This window comes from Dromiciops gliroides, chromosome 1 (genome assembly GCF_019393635.1).
Source record: "Dromiciops gliroides isolate mDroGli1 chromosome 1, mDroGli1.pri, whole genome shotgun sequence".
In the NCBI taxonomy this organism is placed as follows: domain Eukaryota; kingdom Metazoa; phylum Chordata; class Mammalia; order Microbiotheria; family Microbiotheriidae; genus Dromiciops; species Dromiciops gliroides.
In genome coordinates this window covers 423,784,326-423,799,116 of record NC_057861.1, presented here as the reverse complement: position 1 = coordinate 423,799,116, position 14,791 = coordinate 423,784,326, and positions in this window count along the sequence as shown.

The window sequence follows — 14,791 nt, the reverse complement described above, 5'->3', positions numbered from 1 at the left end:
CTAAATATTAAACAATAGATTGGAAGCAGTTTAGTCTCTGTGATTATGAATTTTTTTTTCTAATTTGGTTCATATGCCCTTTTAGTCTGGACAGACCAATCTAAATGTCCCAGTTTTAAGAAAGAATCCAGGAGGCAGCTAGGTGGTGCAGTGGATAAAGCACCAGCCCTGGATTCAGGAGGACCTGAGTTCAAATATGAACTCAGACACTTAACACTTACTAGCTGTGTGATCCTGGGCAAGTCACTTAACCCTCATTGCCCAGAAAGAAAGTAGGAAGGAAGGAAGGAAGGAAGGAAGGAAGGAAGGAAGGAAGGAAGGAAGGAAGGAAGGAAGGAAGGAAGGAAGGAAGGAAGGAAGGAAGGAAGGAAGGAAGGAAGGAAGGAAGCATCTATGCCTAGGGACACATTACTCAGCCTCCGTGTGTTTTTCTGATTTGAGAAACAGACAATTAGATGCACCCTATCCTTTCCTCTCTAATGGCCCCAAAATCTCCCACTGGGACTTATTGTCCCCATGAGCATCTTCACAGGACATTTCTCCAACAGAAAAAGGGACCTTATACTAGAAAATGTAAGCTGAGTCTCCAACCCTGTGTGGTGTGAGGAAACAATAAATAAATACACAGCGCGGCTACTGCCATGTGAGTAGCCTTGGATGAAATCCTTTTGCCCTCTGGGCCTCAGGGTCTTCATCTAGAAAATGAGGGCACTGGATAAGATGGTCTCTGGGGTCCCTTCCAGCTCTAAAAGTCTATGATCTATGATTTATTCCTACTCTGGAAACATGGGCAAGCCTCTCTGGAACTCTGCTTTCCTCTCCACGAAACATGAATACCCTTGATCTCTATCCATGATCTGTTTCCTTATTTTGTTATTTAATATTACTGGGGGCTCATTTGGGACTAAAATGCAGAAGCCAGCATACAGTTCATATCAACTGAATTTCATTCAATATCTGACAGTTAGAAGTAACTCCCCACAGAGCGGAAGGGTGAAGATAGCTCAGAGGAGGAATAACCCTGGAGAGGTAGTCATGAGGAACAGAGAGTGAGTGTGGCTTCTAAGGAGTATTCTGGGGGAGAAGGAAAGTCTTTTTAGAGGAATTGAGTCTGGAATAATGAAAGGAAAATGATAAGAAATGCCTTCAGGGCTATTGGATTACAAATTTAATTAGATCTGTAGTTACATAAATATCTAAATTCTCTTTTTATCAGGAATCCAAATAGCTGGAAAGCTGAAAAAGGTTTCAATTCTGGCTCTGCTTCTTGCTACTTAAATTATTTTGGGCAAGTCACTCCAGCTTTCTGAGCTTTGCTTTTCTTACCTATAAAATGGGGACAAGGGAAGGCAGGAGAGTTTGGATTCAATGATTTTTTTTTTTTTTTGCGGGGCAATTGGGGTTAAGTGACTTGCCCAGGGTCACACAGCTAGTAAGTGTTAAGTGTCTAAGGCTGGATTTGAACTCAGGTACTCCTGAATCCAGGGCTGGTGCTCTATCCACTGTGCCATCTAGCTGCCCCTCAATGACTTCTTAAGTTCCTGTCAGCTCTAATCCTATAGTCTTACTCTTTTTTGACCTGGAGTTATGACTTTACCACTGTACAAAACTCCCAGTGTGGAAATTCCCTCTACTGGTACAACTTCACAATTTATTGCTTAAGACTGATGTTCAATTGATTATAAATCAATATATTAACATAACCCATCAGACTTCTCTCTAAAATAATTCCTATGGCTTTCAAGGTTGTTTTTATAGTGGTGGTGCTATTGCATAAATTGTTCTCCTGGTTCTGTTCATTTTCTTCTTTATCAGTTTATAAAAGTCTTCAAAATCATTTTATAATATTGATGATATACTCTCAAATATTCTTCTAGGTCTACTTACTTCGCTCTGCTTCAGTTCACATGGGTCTTTCCATATCTTTTTAAAATCATCCATTTTCTCATTTCTTAGAGTACAATTTACTCAGCTAGTCCTCAGTTGATGGACATTCCTCATTTTCATACCCATGTGTTCCAGAGGATGGATGATGAAACAGAGAGGTGAGGGATGTAGGGTGCAGAATGAGAAATATGCACCATATACTCACATATTTATTACATATACATAGATACATATACCCATATACTCCACAAACAGCCATTGAGGAAACTTGTTTTTTCTTGACTATGCATATTTGTTATAAAAATTTTGGTTTGTCAGGATAATACACTATGACCAGGTGGGGTTTATACCCAGAATGCAGGGCTGGTTCAACATGAGGAAAACTATTAACATAATCAACCACATCAATAAGAAAACTAACCAAAATCACATGATTATCTCAATAGATGCAGAGAAAGCTTTTGACAAAATACAGCACCCATTCCTAATAAAAACACTAGAGAGCTTAGGAATAGGTGATACTTTCCTGAAAATAATAAGCAGTATCTACCTAAAACCATCAGCAAGCATTATATGTAATGGAGATAAGTTAGAGGCATTCCCAATAAGATCAGGAGTGAAACAGGGATGTCCATTATCACCCCTATTATTTAATATTGTACTAGAAATGTTAGCTTTAGCAATCAGAGAAGAAAAAGGAATTAAAGGAATTAGAATAGGCAAGGAGGAAATAAAACTATCACTCTTTGCAGATGATATGATGGTAAACTTAGAGAATCAACTCAAAAATTACTTGAAATAATTAATAACTTTAGCAAAATAGCAGGATATAAAACAAATCCACATAAATCATCAGCATTTATATACATGGCAAAGCCCAGCAGCAAGAGATAGAAAGAGAAACTCCATTTAAAGCAACAGTAGACAATATAAAATACTTGGGAATCTACTTGCCAAGACAATCCCAGGAACTCTATGAACACAATTACGAAATACTTTTCACACAAATCAAATTAGATCTAAATAATTGGAAAAATATCAATTGCTCATGGATATGCCAAGCTAATATAATAAAAATGACAATTCTACCTAAATTAATTTATTTATTCAGTGCCATACCAATCAGACTACCTAAAAATTATTTTATAGAGCTAGAAAAAATTATAACAAAATTCATCTGGAAAAACAAAAGGTCAAGAATATCAAGGGAAATAATGAAAAAAAATGCACAGGAAGGTGGGCTAGCTGTACCAAATCTGAAGCTTTACTATAAAGCAGCAGTTATCAGAACTATGTGGTACTGGCTAAGAAATAGAGTGGAGGATCAATGGAATAGGTTAGGCACAGGAGAGACACAGTAGTAAATGACTTTATTAATGTACTGTTTGATAAACCCAAAGACTCCAGCTTCTGGGATAGGAACTCAGTATTTGACAAAAACTGCTGAGAAAACTGGAAGATAGTATGGCAGAAATTAGACATAGACCAACATCTTACACCTTATACTAAAATAAGGTCAAAATGGGTACATGATTTAGACATAAGAAGTGATACCTTAGGAGGAAGGAATAGTCTACCTTTCAGATCTTTGGAAAGGAGAACAGTTTATGACCAAACAAGAGATAGAGAATATTATGAAATGCAAAATGGATGATTTTGATTACATTAAATTAAAAAGGTTTTGTACAAACAGAAGCAATGCATCCAAAATTAGAAGGGAGGCAGAAAACTGGGAAACAATTTTTATTGCCAGTACTTCTGATAAAGGCCTAATTTCTAAAATATATCAGGAACTAAATCAAATTTGTAAGAATCCAAGTCATTCCCCAATTGAGAAATGGTCAAAGGATATGAACAGGCAGTTTTCTGATGAAGAAATCAAAGCTATCTATTGCCATATGAAAAAAATGCTCTAAATCACTATTGATTAGAGAGATGCAAATTAAAACAACTGTGAGGTTGTTTTACCTGACACCTATCAGATTGGCTAATATGACAAAAAAGGAAAATAATAAATGTTAAAGAAGCTGTGGAGAAATTGGAACACTAATGCATTGTTGATGGAGCTGTGAACTGATCCAACCATTCTGGAGAGCAATTTGGAATTATGCCCAAAGGGCTACAAAGCTGTGCATACCCTAAAAAAAAAAGAACTGTGGAGTAGGGATGCTGATTGAACCATACTATTTCTTTTGCTTTTGGTGCTGTTGTTTTTCTATTTTGAGGTTTTTCCTCATTGCTCTTATTCTTCTCTTATAATATGACTAATGCAGAAATATGTTTAATGTTATTATGTATATATATATATATATATAAAACCTATATCAGATTACCTGCTGTCTAGGGGAGGGGGAAGGGAGGGGAGGGAGGGAGAAAAATCTGAAATTGGAAAGCTTGTATAAACAAATGTTGAGAACTATTTTTACATGTAACTGGAAAAAAATACCTTTATCAGGAAAAAAAGAATGATTAAAAAAAAGACAGTTCTGGATTAACCATAGATGAGAAATCTGCATTATATATTATCTTTGCAGGACCACTCCCCCAGCACAGCTGTAACTGGGTTAAACATGTGTACAATTTGTTCTTAGATGTGAAGCATTTATTTGTATGTTAAGAAATTCATTTTAACCCAAATCACTATAAATTTATGCATACACTAGTTTTCTTCATTCATACTGAAACAGGCTATAAATTAGAGACAATTAAGTTATATTTAATCACTCCACAAACAATAGGGATAAAGGAGGTATTTTGCTGGTATGTTACTTATACTCAAATCTGAGATATTTCAAATTACTTTGTCAACTATTCCTTAATGCTGTTAGTTTTATTTCTTTTCTTTTCTTTTTTGTGGGGCAATGGGGGTTAAGTGACTTGCCCAGGGCCACACAGCTAGTAAGTGTCAAGTGTCTGAGGCTGGATTTGAACTCAGGTACTCCTGAATCCCGGGCCAGTGCTTTATCCACTGCGCCACCTAGCTGCCCACAATGCTGTTAGTTTTAAAACTACTTACAGATACATACCCACATAACACACACACACACACACACACACACACACACACACACACACACACAGGATGTTAAAAGATAAATAGGGGGCAGCTAGGTGGTACTGTATACAAAATGTACTGTACTGTATACAAAATAGCAATAACATTGTAAGATGATCTGCTGTGAATGACCTGGTTATTTTCAGCCATGCAATAATCCAAGATAACTCTGAAGGATTTATGAAAATTGTAATCCACCTACAGAGAAAGAACTGATGGTATCTGAAAACAGAATGAAGCACAATTTTTGATAGTTCCTTAATCTGAAGTTTTGTTTTGTTTTTTTTTCTTTCACAACCTGGCTAATGCAGAAATGTTTTGCATGACTACTCATGTATAACTTATATTTAATTGCTTGAGTTCTTGGCGGGGGTGGGAAGGGAGGGAAAAAGAGAAGTTGGAACACAAAGTTTTAAAAAATTGATGTCAAAATTCATTTTTACATATAATTTGGAAAAATAAAATTCTAAATAAATAAAAGATAAATAGAATCTCAAAAAAGTAGCAGATGCTAGGGCATGTGAGTCTCCTCCCCATAGGTCCTATCACCCCAATGTGACAGAACTTTTGGTCTGCCCTACTTGGTATCTCCTAAAGGTGCCTTTTTCTTCTGCCCCTTCTCTGTCTCCCCTCCCTGAGAACAATGTCCAAAATAATGGATTTGGCAAGGAGAATATTCAGGTTGTCTTGCTGCTCCATTGGCAGTGATAATGGCCATTATATACATTTATAGGTAGATTTCCCATTTAGTACATCATAAATAACGTCAAAAATTTGCTCAACTTCAGAAGCTTTGAAGTTCACTAAAGGGTATGTATAAATACTTTCCTATTTAAAAGATAATTCATTTTTAAAACACCTGTCTTGGGTCAACTATCTAATTCCCCTAAGTCATCAGATAAGACAAATTGGCACAAGTGACTCAGATAGTATGGTTAGTAACTGGCTCAAAGAATTTGTAAGTTTTATCCATTTTGTAAGTTATAACTGTCTATTATTTATGACTCATGTCTGCCTTGGGGATTCAGTTTCTCAATTCTGGAGTAGCTTTATCTCCCAAGAATGGTTGCCATGTTTAACAGTGAGGCCCACAACACCACAAGTTATCAGAAAAATCAGTTTGTGGTATGAACTGTTTTGTATTTCATCCTAACTGGAACAGTCCAAGAGAGATTACAGGAAGGGACTTTGTGACCTTGCAGTAGCTTCGAAACAGTGTGAGATGAATTACAATGGATTTCTCTTCAATAATGCATGAGTGGCTTGGTATGTTTAGGTACTTGCAGTATTTCTCAGTTGGAGTTGAAATTATTCCACAGCAACAATCCATTTTTCTATATCATGTAGTTTCCCTTTCACGCAGTTCACATATGTATTAAACTGTATGCAATGGGAAGAATACATGGACACTGTTATTATATATATTCACCATACTTCTATCTGGATATATCTCTCCTCTAAACTCCTCTATATCTGTTTAGGCCACCACCATCTTCTAAGTCACCCAAATTCATGAACTTGGAGTCAACTTTGATTCTTCTCTCTCCTTCAATCCCCATATCCAATCTATTACCAAATCTTGTTGATCCTACTTCTATGACATCTATGGTATCCTTTCTCTTCTCTCTACACACACACAACTATTGCCTGATTTCAGGTCCTTGTCACCTCTCCCCTAGACTGTTGCAATACTCTCCCAATTGGTTGTCTCTCACAAAATCTCTCTTCACTCCAGGTTATCCTCCATATACCAGCCAAACTGAGATTCTTAAAACATACCTAAAAAACAAACAAACAAACAAACAAACAAAAAACCATACCTGACCACACCACAACCCCTCCTCAAAAACCTTACGTGGCTTCCTATTGCCTATAGGATAAAAAGCAAATTCCTCAGCCTGGCATTTAAAACTCTCTACAATCTAGTTCCTATCTACCTTTATAGCTTTATTTCCTATTATCTCCCTTCCTGCACTCTCCATTTCAATCAAACTGCCCTCCTAGCTATTTCCTGAACAAGACATTGCATCTTTGCAAGATTGTCCCCCATCTTTCTCCAAAGTTCAGCTCACATTTTAACTTCTACAGGAATCTGGAAAGATCCCCCCATTTGTTAATGTTCTCTCCTTCCTGAAATTACTTTGTATTAGCTTGCATATATTTTATTTTTATTTACTTGTGTACATGATGTATCTTATTAATAAAATGTAAGTTCTTTGGGGACAGAGGTTGTTTCACTTTTGATGTTTGGATCCCCAACATCCAGCATAGTGCCGGCATGTTTGTTGAATTAAATTAAACTGTGCATTATGGAGCATCTATCACATGTATTTATGGACTTTAACCCCCATAAATTCAATTCTTTTCATGTGTCATTCTTAAATATAATTAAATAAAATTTGTATCCATCTGACACTCAAGACATGTCCAGAAATAAAGTGTGGAACCAGGCAAAGTCAGCTGGAGAAGTCTCAGTAGAGGGCAATAAAAATAGTAAATGGCAGGTAAGGATTATTATAAGGGGACAAGGTAAAAAAAAGAGTGCTATATTCTGGAAACGTGAAGAGACGGAATATGAAATCCATTATGTAGTAGTTAGAGTGGAAGAAGCAAGAACAAGAAGAAAGGGAAGGGAAGGGACAAACATGCAATTATTAAGTGCCTAAATCCTGCTAACCAGTAAAAATACCATACAAGCGATAGCAAAAAAGGACCGCCTTTGTTCTCCAAGAGCTTCCATTTTTTCCCCCTTTTAAATGTTTTATTATTTTCCAGTTACATTTAGAGATAGTTTTCAACATTTGTTTTTATAAGATTTCTAGTTTCAAATTTTTCTCCCTCCCTCCCCTCCCTATCCCCTCCCCAAGACAACACATAATCTGATATAGGTTATATATGTACAATCACATTAAGCATATTTCTGCATTAGTCATGTTATGAGAGGAGAATCAGAGCAAAAAGGAAAAAACCTCAAAAAAGAAAAACAACAACAACAAAAACAATAGAAATAGTATGGTTTGATCTGCATCCAGACTCAACGGTTCTTTTTTTCCTGTATTTGGAGAGCATTTTCCATCATGAGTCCTTTGGAACTATCTTAGACCATTGTATTGCGGAGAAGAATCAAGTCTATCACAGTTGATCAACACAAAATGTTGTTGATACTGTGTACAATGTTCTCCTGGTTCTGCTCATCTCACTCATCATCAGTTCATGCAAGTCCTTCCAGGTTTCTCTGAAATCCGCCTTAAGAGCTTCCGTTCTAATGGGGGGAAAAACACACAAACAGGAACTGAAAGGGGAGGGAGTAAGACTCTCCCAGGTGTGGGAGCATGTTTTTGAAGTCCAGACAGTCAGGAACAGGACTGTGAAGAGAATTGTAAACAGATCAGCCTGAGCCTTTTCACAAAATGGAGGCTCCAAAAGAAACTCAGGAGAAGAGACTATGATTCTTGTAGAAAGATATTCCAGGGTGAGCAGACAGCAGGGCTGTTAGGGCAAGGAGGCCTCAGATGCTAAAGGAATTTCCAAGATGGGCCAGCAGTAGAAGAGGCATGGTTTTTGAAGTAGAGCGAGTCAGGAAACAAGACAGGGAGGAATCAGGAAACGCTGAGTGAATCCCAGCTCAGACATTTCTAGCATTATGACCCTGGGCAAGTCATCTCAATTCTCTAGTACTCAGGTTCACGAATGAGAAGGACCTAGAGCTTCCTTCCAGTGCTAGGTCTACAATCCTCTAAAGTATGCAACCACAGCAACTGTGCCCTATTGTACCAGATCCCAGAATGCAGCCTTCTAAAGCCTGAAAGAAGCAAATTCTGGACAAATATGTTCCCAGTGCTCTCCCCCTGGATATAAAAAAGGTGTCATTCCCATGGATATCAAATGAATAGCAGGAATACATTCCCAGTTCATCCTTGACCACAGATCTCTTGATAACAGTGCTTGGGGGCAGCTAGGTGGTGCAGTGGATAAAGCACTGGCCCTGGATTTAGGAGGACCTGAGTTCAAATCTGGCCTCAGACACTTGACACTTATTAGCTGTGTGACCCTGGGCAAGTCACTTAACCCTCATTGCCCCACTTAAAAAAAAAAAAAGAATTGAATGATAACAGTGCTTGGAGGGCAGGGAAATTCTTTTTTCTTTTGTGTTGTCCCCGAATAGAATTTGAATCAGTCTCCTAGAAGAACAATTTGGCTCATTTGGCCCCCTAAGCTTATGTTCAGTGAAGCTGTCAGACCACACAATAGACCCCTACAATACAGCTGGAGAGTGGGCATCACGGAGGTAAAGGGATTGGGCAGCATGGGCACTAGTTTATGGATTCCAAAGAAGAAGAAATTATGGCTAAAGTTCTCTGCGCCTGCCTGCCTGCCTGCCTGCCTGACTTACTTACACACACACACACACACACACACACACACACACACACACACACACACTCTTCATTCCTTAATTAAATTATTAATTCTTTTTAATTTTGCCATGAATAGGGGCAGCTAGGTGGCACAGTGGATAAAACACTGGCCCTGGATTCAGGACCTGAGTTCAAATCCTGCCTCAGACACTTGACACTTACTAGCTGTGTGACCCTGGGCAAGTCACTTAACTCTCATTGCCCCACCCCACCCCACCAAAATGTTTATTTTTTTAAAGTTTTAACATTCTTTTGCCTTTTAATTTTGAGTTCCAAATTCTATCCCTCCCTCCTCTCCCCCTCCCAGAGACAATTTGATAAGCAATCTAATATAGGTTATACATATGTAACCATGTAAAACATAGTTCCATATTAGTCATTTTGTGGAAGGAAATTCAAATAAGAAAGAAAAAGAAAGGAAGGAAAGAAGGAAGGAAGGAAAAATATTCTGCATTGAGAATGAGCAAATTAAAAAAAAATATTTGTAAAATATTTATTCCATCTTTATCTCATTCTTTTAAATTTCTTTATATATATATTTATAATATGTATGTACAACAAGACATGTATATAATTTAGAAATAAATATGCATATATTAGGGGTCAATGCTCTAAAATGTTTGGAGACATTGGTCTCCTCTAAACCTTGGTTTAGAATAACTACTGGTGTTTCTGATAAAGTCTGAATTTTCAGTCCCACTGCCCTCTTTTCTTCTTGGCTCTTTGTTCTCACAGTGGTATCAGATGAACCCATAGACTATTGTGATGTTTAAAATCTAAATTGTGGTCGCCTTAAATTAGAAGCTTTAGCACCAGTCCTTGGGCATTAAACATTTATTAAAGCATACAGATATTCCCATGGAGTTCAGAAAGTTAAGAAAAAAGCCTATTTAGCCTAGAGTTCCAGCCTGGTCTGGTTCTTCCTCAAGTCCTCTGCCAGAAGCCTGCTTCAATCACGAACTCTCTCCAGCAAACTGATTGTAGAAGCTTTTTATAGGTCTGGAACAGAGGCGGTCCTTACACACTGCTTCAAGCTGATTGGTTGGCATCATGCAAATCCATTGGTTCTGAAGGTGTTCTCAAGGTGTGATTACAATCCAGTTAACTTGAAGTAGGTTAATCAGCAGTTAATCACTCTCACTTGATTCAATCAGTCTAGATTAATCTCCAGGTGGGTGTTTGAGTATCTGCTAAATCTCATTATTTCATCACACTATCTTAGTAAAGGAGTTTCACCATCATTCTCAGTCCCCAAAGTCAAAGTAGGTAGAGAGCTGCAGCTCACTCAATTAGCCCAAACTCTGTTCTTCTGTGGTGATGGCAACCATTGGCTACAATTCTTGGCTGCCTACCAGGCAAATTTGACTGCTTGGCTTAGTACCTTGGCAATTTGTTTTCTACTTTAGTAAGCTGGTCCTGGAGAAGACTCTCCACTTCTTGAAGGTACCCAGTGCCAATCCTTTGCCACTGTCTCTTAGTGAAAAGCATACACACAATATGTGTAAAAGAATCATAGTGGGGGGGGGCAGCTAGGTAGCACAGTGGATAAAGCACCAGCCCTGGATTCAGGAGGACCTGAGTTCAAATCTGGCCTCAGACACTTGACACTTACTAGCTGTGTGATCCTGGGCAAGTCACTTAACTCTCATTGCCCTGCCCCCCCCCCAAAAAAGATACAGAGCAATGTTGTTTCCTTCTTCCTTCCTTTCTTCTCCCCCCCCCTTTATTTCTTTCTTTTCCTTTCTTCCCAAAGTCCTGCCAGCAAGGGACTAGAGCAGGACTCTCGTATATGCCTTTAAAGTGGCTCCCTTATGGATATTCCAGCTGGAAACTCTCACTTTTCTTTGATGTTCAAAGATTCAGAATATTCTGGGGAAAACGGTTATGTACAAAACCAGAAAGCTGTAGGAGTTGCACACATTAAATACTTCCTTGACTTTTCTCTCAGCTCCACTCCTCACTCTTCAGACATTTCACAGCAACCTTCTCACCCTGAAAAATCCCTCCTCCAACTAGCAAGCACCTCACAGAACTTCCATTTTGAGTAAATGCCCAGGCCAGCCATACTCAGTCCTTCACTCCTCTCTTGTCTCTGCTACTAATTCTCTGGACTTCCTATGTCATCCTTCCAGACATCTTCCCAGCCTGGATTTTTATTCCTAGAATTTATCATTGTGCTAGGCACAGAGTAGACACTAAGATTGTTGACTTCTACAGGACTGCAAGCATTTTTGTGGAATTATTTTCAGTCACATCTGACTCTTCATGACCCCATTTAGGGTTTTCTTGGCAAAGATACTAGAGTGGTTTGCCATTTCCTTTTCCAGGTAAGGATACAAACACTAAAATGAAACACTCTCTTCCCTCAAGAAACTTAAATTGTACTAAATGTACTACAACTGAGATGGTTTCAGAAAATGCTGGGAAGACTTATATAAACTGATGCAAAGTAAAGTGAGAAGAACCAGGAAAACATTGTACACAGTAACAACATTGTAACATAATCAATTGTAAAAGACTTAGTAACTCTGATTAGTTCAGTGATCTACCACAACTCCAAAGGATTCATGATGTAAAATACTGTCCACTTCCATATTCTTTTATCCTTTATTTTTCTTACCTTGTTTTTTTTTTCAAAAAATGTCTAATATGGAAATATGTTTTACATAACTTCAAATGTATAATGTGGGGGGGCAGCTAGGTGGCGCAGTGGATAGAGCACCAGCTCTGGAGTCAGGAGGACCTGAGTTCACATCCGGCCTCAGATACTTAATACTTACTAGCTGTGTGACCCTGGGCAAGTCACTTAACCCCAATTGCCTCACCAAAAAAATTTTTTTTATAATGTGCATTGTACTTCTTGCCTTCTTAATGGTGGAAGAGGGGCTGGAGGGAGAGAGAGAATTTGGAACTGAAAATAAAAAGAAAATTAAAAAGGAAAAAATATATATGTCCAACATTTAATGTGGAATATCCACAAAAGTATCTGTGCAGTGGTATGTTCTAAATCCTTAGAAACTCCATGTGTCCTGCCTGTTCTTCTAACAGAGAGAGTACTCTATTATTTCAAGGAACAAGCTAGGGTTACACCCAGCTTCAGACTAGCCCATCAGGAGAGCTGGCTGCCAGCCAGGGCAGAATGTAGAGAGGCTTCACTGAGCTCAGTCCCAAATGTTGCTGCCTCCTGAGTCAGGGCACCAAGGAAGCAGCTTACCAGCAGGAGAAACTGACAACACAAGGAGAATGTTTCTGCTTCTTAGCTCCCCAGTCTAAGAGCCATCCTTCATAGCCAGAATGAAAGATGGGCTTTGGTTCTACTTAGAAGGCAGGAAGGAAATACCTGAGAAATGATACCTTCATTTGTAAATCATGAGGAGACATAATACATTAAAGTTCCTGGTTACATGGCTAGAGGTTCAGTGTTAAAAAGCAGTTGTTTCTGATTATCAAAACAAGAGATTATTAAAAACATGCTAGAAAGTTGGCAGCCTAGTGATAGATATGATGGATGGCATGAGATAACACGTATGAAGCATTCTGCAAACCTTAAAGTACCAGGTAAGTGCCAACTATCATATCATCTTTCTTTCAAAATTATGACTGAATAAATGTTGTTTAAGGTAGACATCATCCATTAAAAATCAGTCTTCTATACTCATAGAAAATGCTCAAGATTGCCAAACCCAAACAAAATATATGCCATGTGTTTCTTCCTTCTTTACCGAGTTGCTACGAAGAAAACATTTTGTAGAAGAGGAGAGTGTAGTATTCCTAAAATAATCATCTTTTGTTTTTTAACAGATGTTTACATTCAGGATTCCACGAGTTGTGAAAATTCATTTTATCTACATTTTGGGGATGATTATTTAAGTATGTTTATAGAAAAGAATGCTATTGGTGTTCAGTCATTCTTCAGGCATGTCTGACTCTTTGTGACCCCATTTGGGGTTTTCTTGGCAAAAATACTGAAGTGCTTTGCCATTTCCTTCTCTAGTTTACTTTAAAGATGAGGAAACTGAGGTAACAAAATAAATTGACTTGCCTAGAGTCACATAGCTAGAAAGTATCTGAGATCAGACTTGAACTCAGAGAAATGAGTCTACATGACTCCAGGCCTGGCGTTCTATCCACTGAGCCATGCATGACTGATATTGATACCTACCAATTAATTTTGAAAAGGAAATAAGAGAAAGATGTTCTGCATTTTAGAATATTCCTTTTTGCTGATTTAAACAAAAAAAAAATGTAATGACATAGTCCAAGATTTGAGTTTGAGTAACTGATGAAAAAACAAAAGCTACTTATTTCTTACACAGAGGTTCAATTAGCCCCTTAATAGACAAGAGACACATCTACATTTCCTCTTCAACCTCACATTGTTCTTCATGTATGTAAATTAAAAAAAAAAACCCAGTTCATGCAGATATGGACTTGAAAGGGGTGTCCAAGGATTTCCTTGTCCTATTGTTATGACTAAGTACTCCCCTTTCACTGTTATCCAGAACTGTAGTAGTGATAGTTCAACATTTTTAAGTTGGAAGGTGCAGACTGACTGAGGTTCTCTGCAAGTTATTCTTGGTTTTCCATAGGGTTGACAGGATTAATAGTCAGCCCCTTCAAGAGAGCCAATTGTTAAATTGTCAATGTAAGTATTAACACCTTAGAAATTGGAAAATGCTATAAATCAGGGTTTGATTTATTGTTTTGTTGATTGCCTAGACTTAAGAAAGAGATTCACAAAATGTTAATAAAATAGATACATTTTAAAAATTATGTCATTTATATATTTGGGGAAGGGGGAAGCCAGTTGTTAAATATTTACCAGAACACCCATAGTCTTGTGCTAGAGGAGGAATTGCCTGTCTCTGTGGTCAAGTGCTCTGACATCTTATGATGGTGTAACTGTAGAAAAGTCACTTTAACCCCTCAGAACTTCTGTTTCTTCTTCTATAAAATGGGAATAAAACTTGTACTGCCTACCTTTCAAAGCACTATGAAGAAAATTAAAAACACTTGGAAGAGGTGAGTTACCACTGCTTGTATATTGAAGTGATACAGGATTTATTTAGAGCTGGAAGAGATTTTCAGGGGTCTAAACAATTCCTTAAGGAACTCCTGAGGAAACTCTGGTACAGAGAGGTTAAGTTCACAAAGACAATAAACAGAAACTCAGTTCCCTGGGAAATTTTTAAAAATTATAAATTATAGAGAAGGTCCTGATTTATCTTAAGAATTTCCTTACCAGAAACTCTCGAAACTGTTGAAATCACAAGTTTAGAGGAATTTAATGTTCTACAATTCCTCTTGGCAAAGAATTCTTTGCCAGGAACCAAAAAAATGAGAGCCTGTGTAGGATTGAAGAGGATTGGGGGAGGGGAGCTGGGTTTTGTTTTTTTAACTATATAGGTTATGTGTGTCCATTGTGAATTTA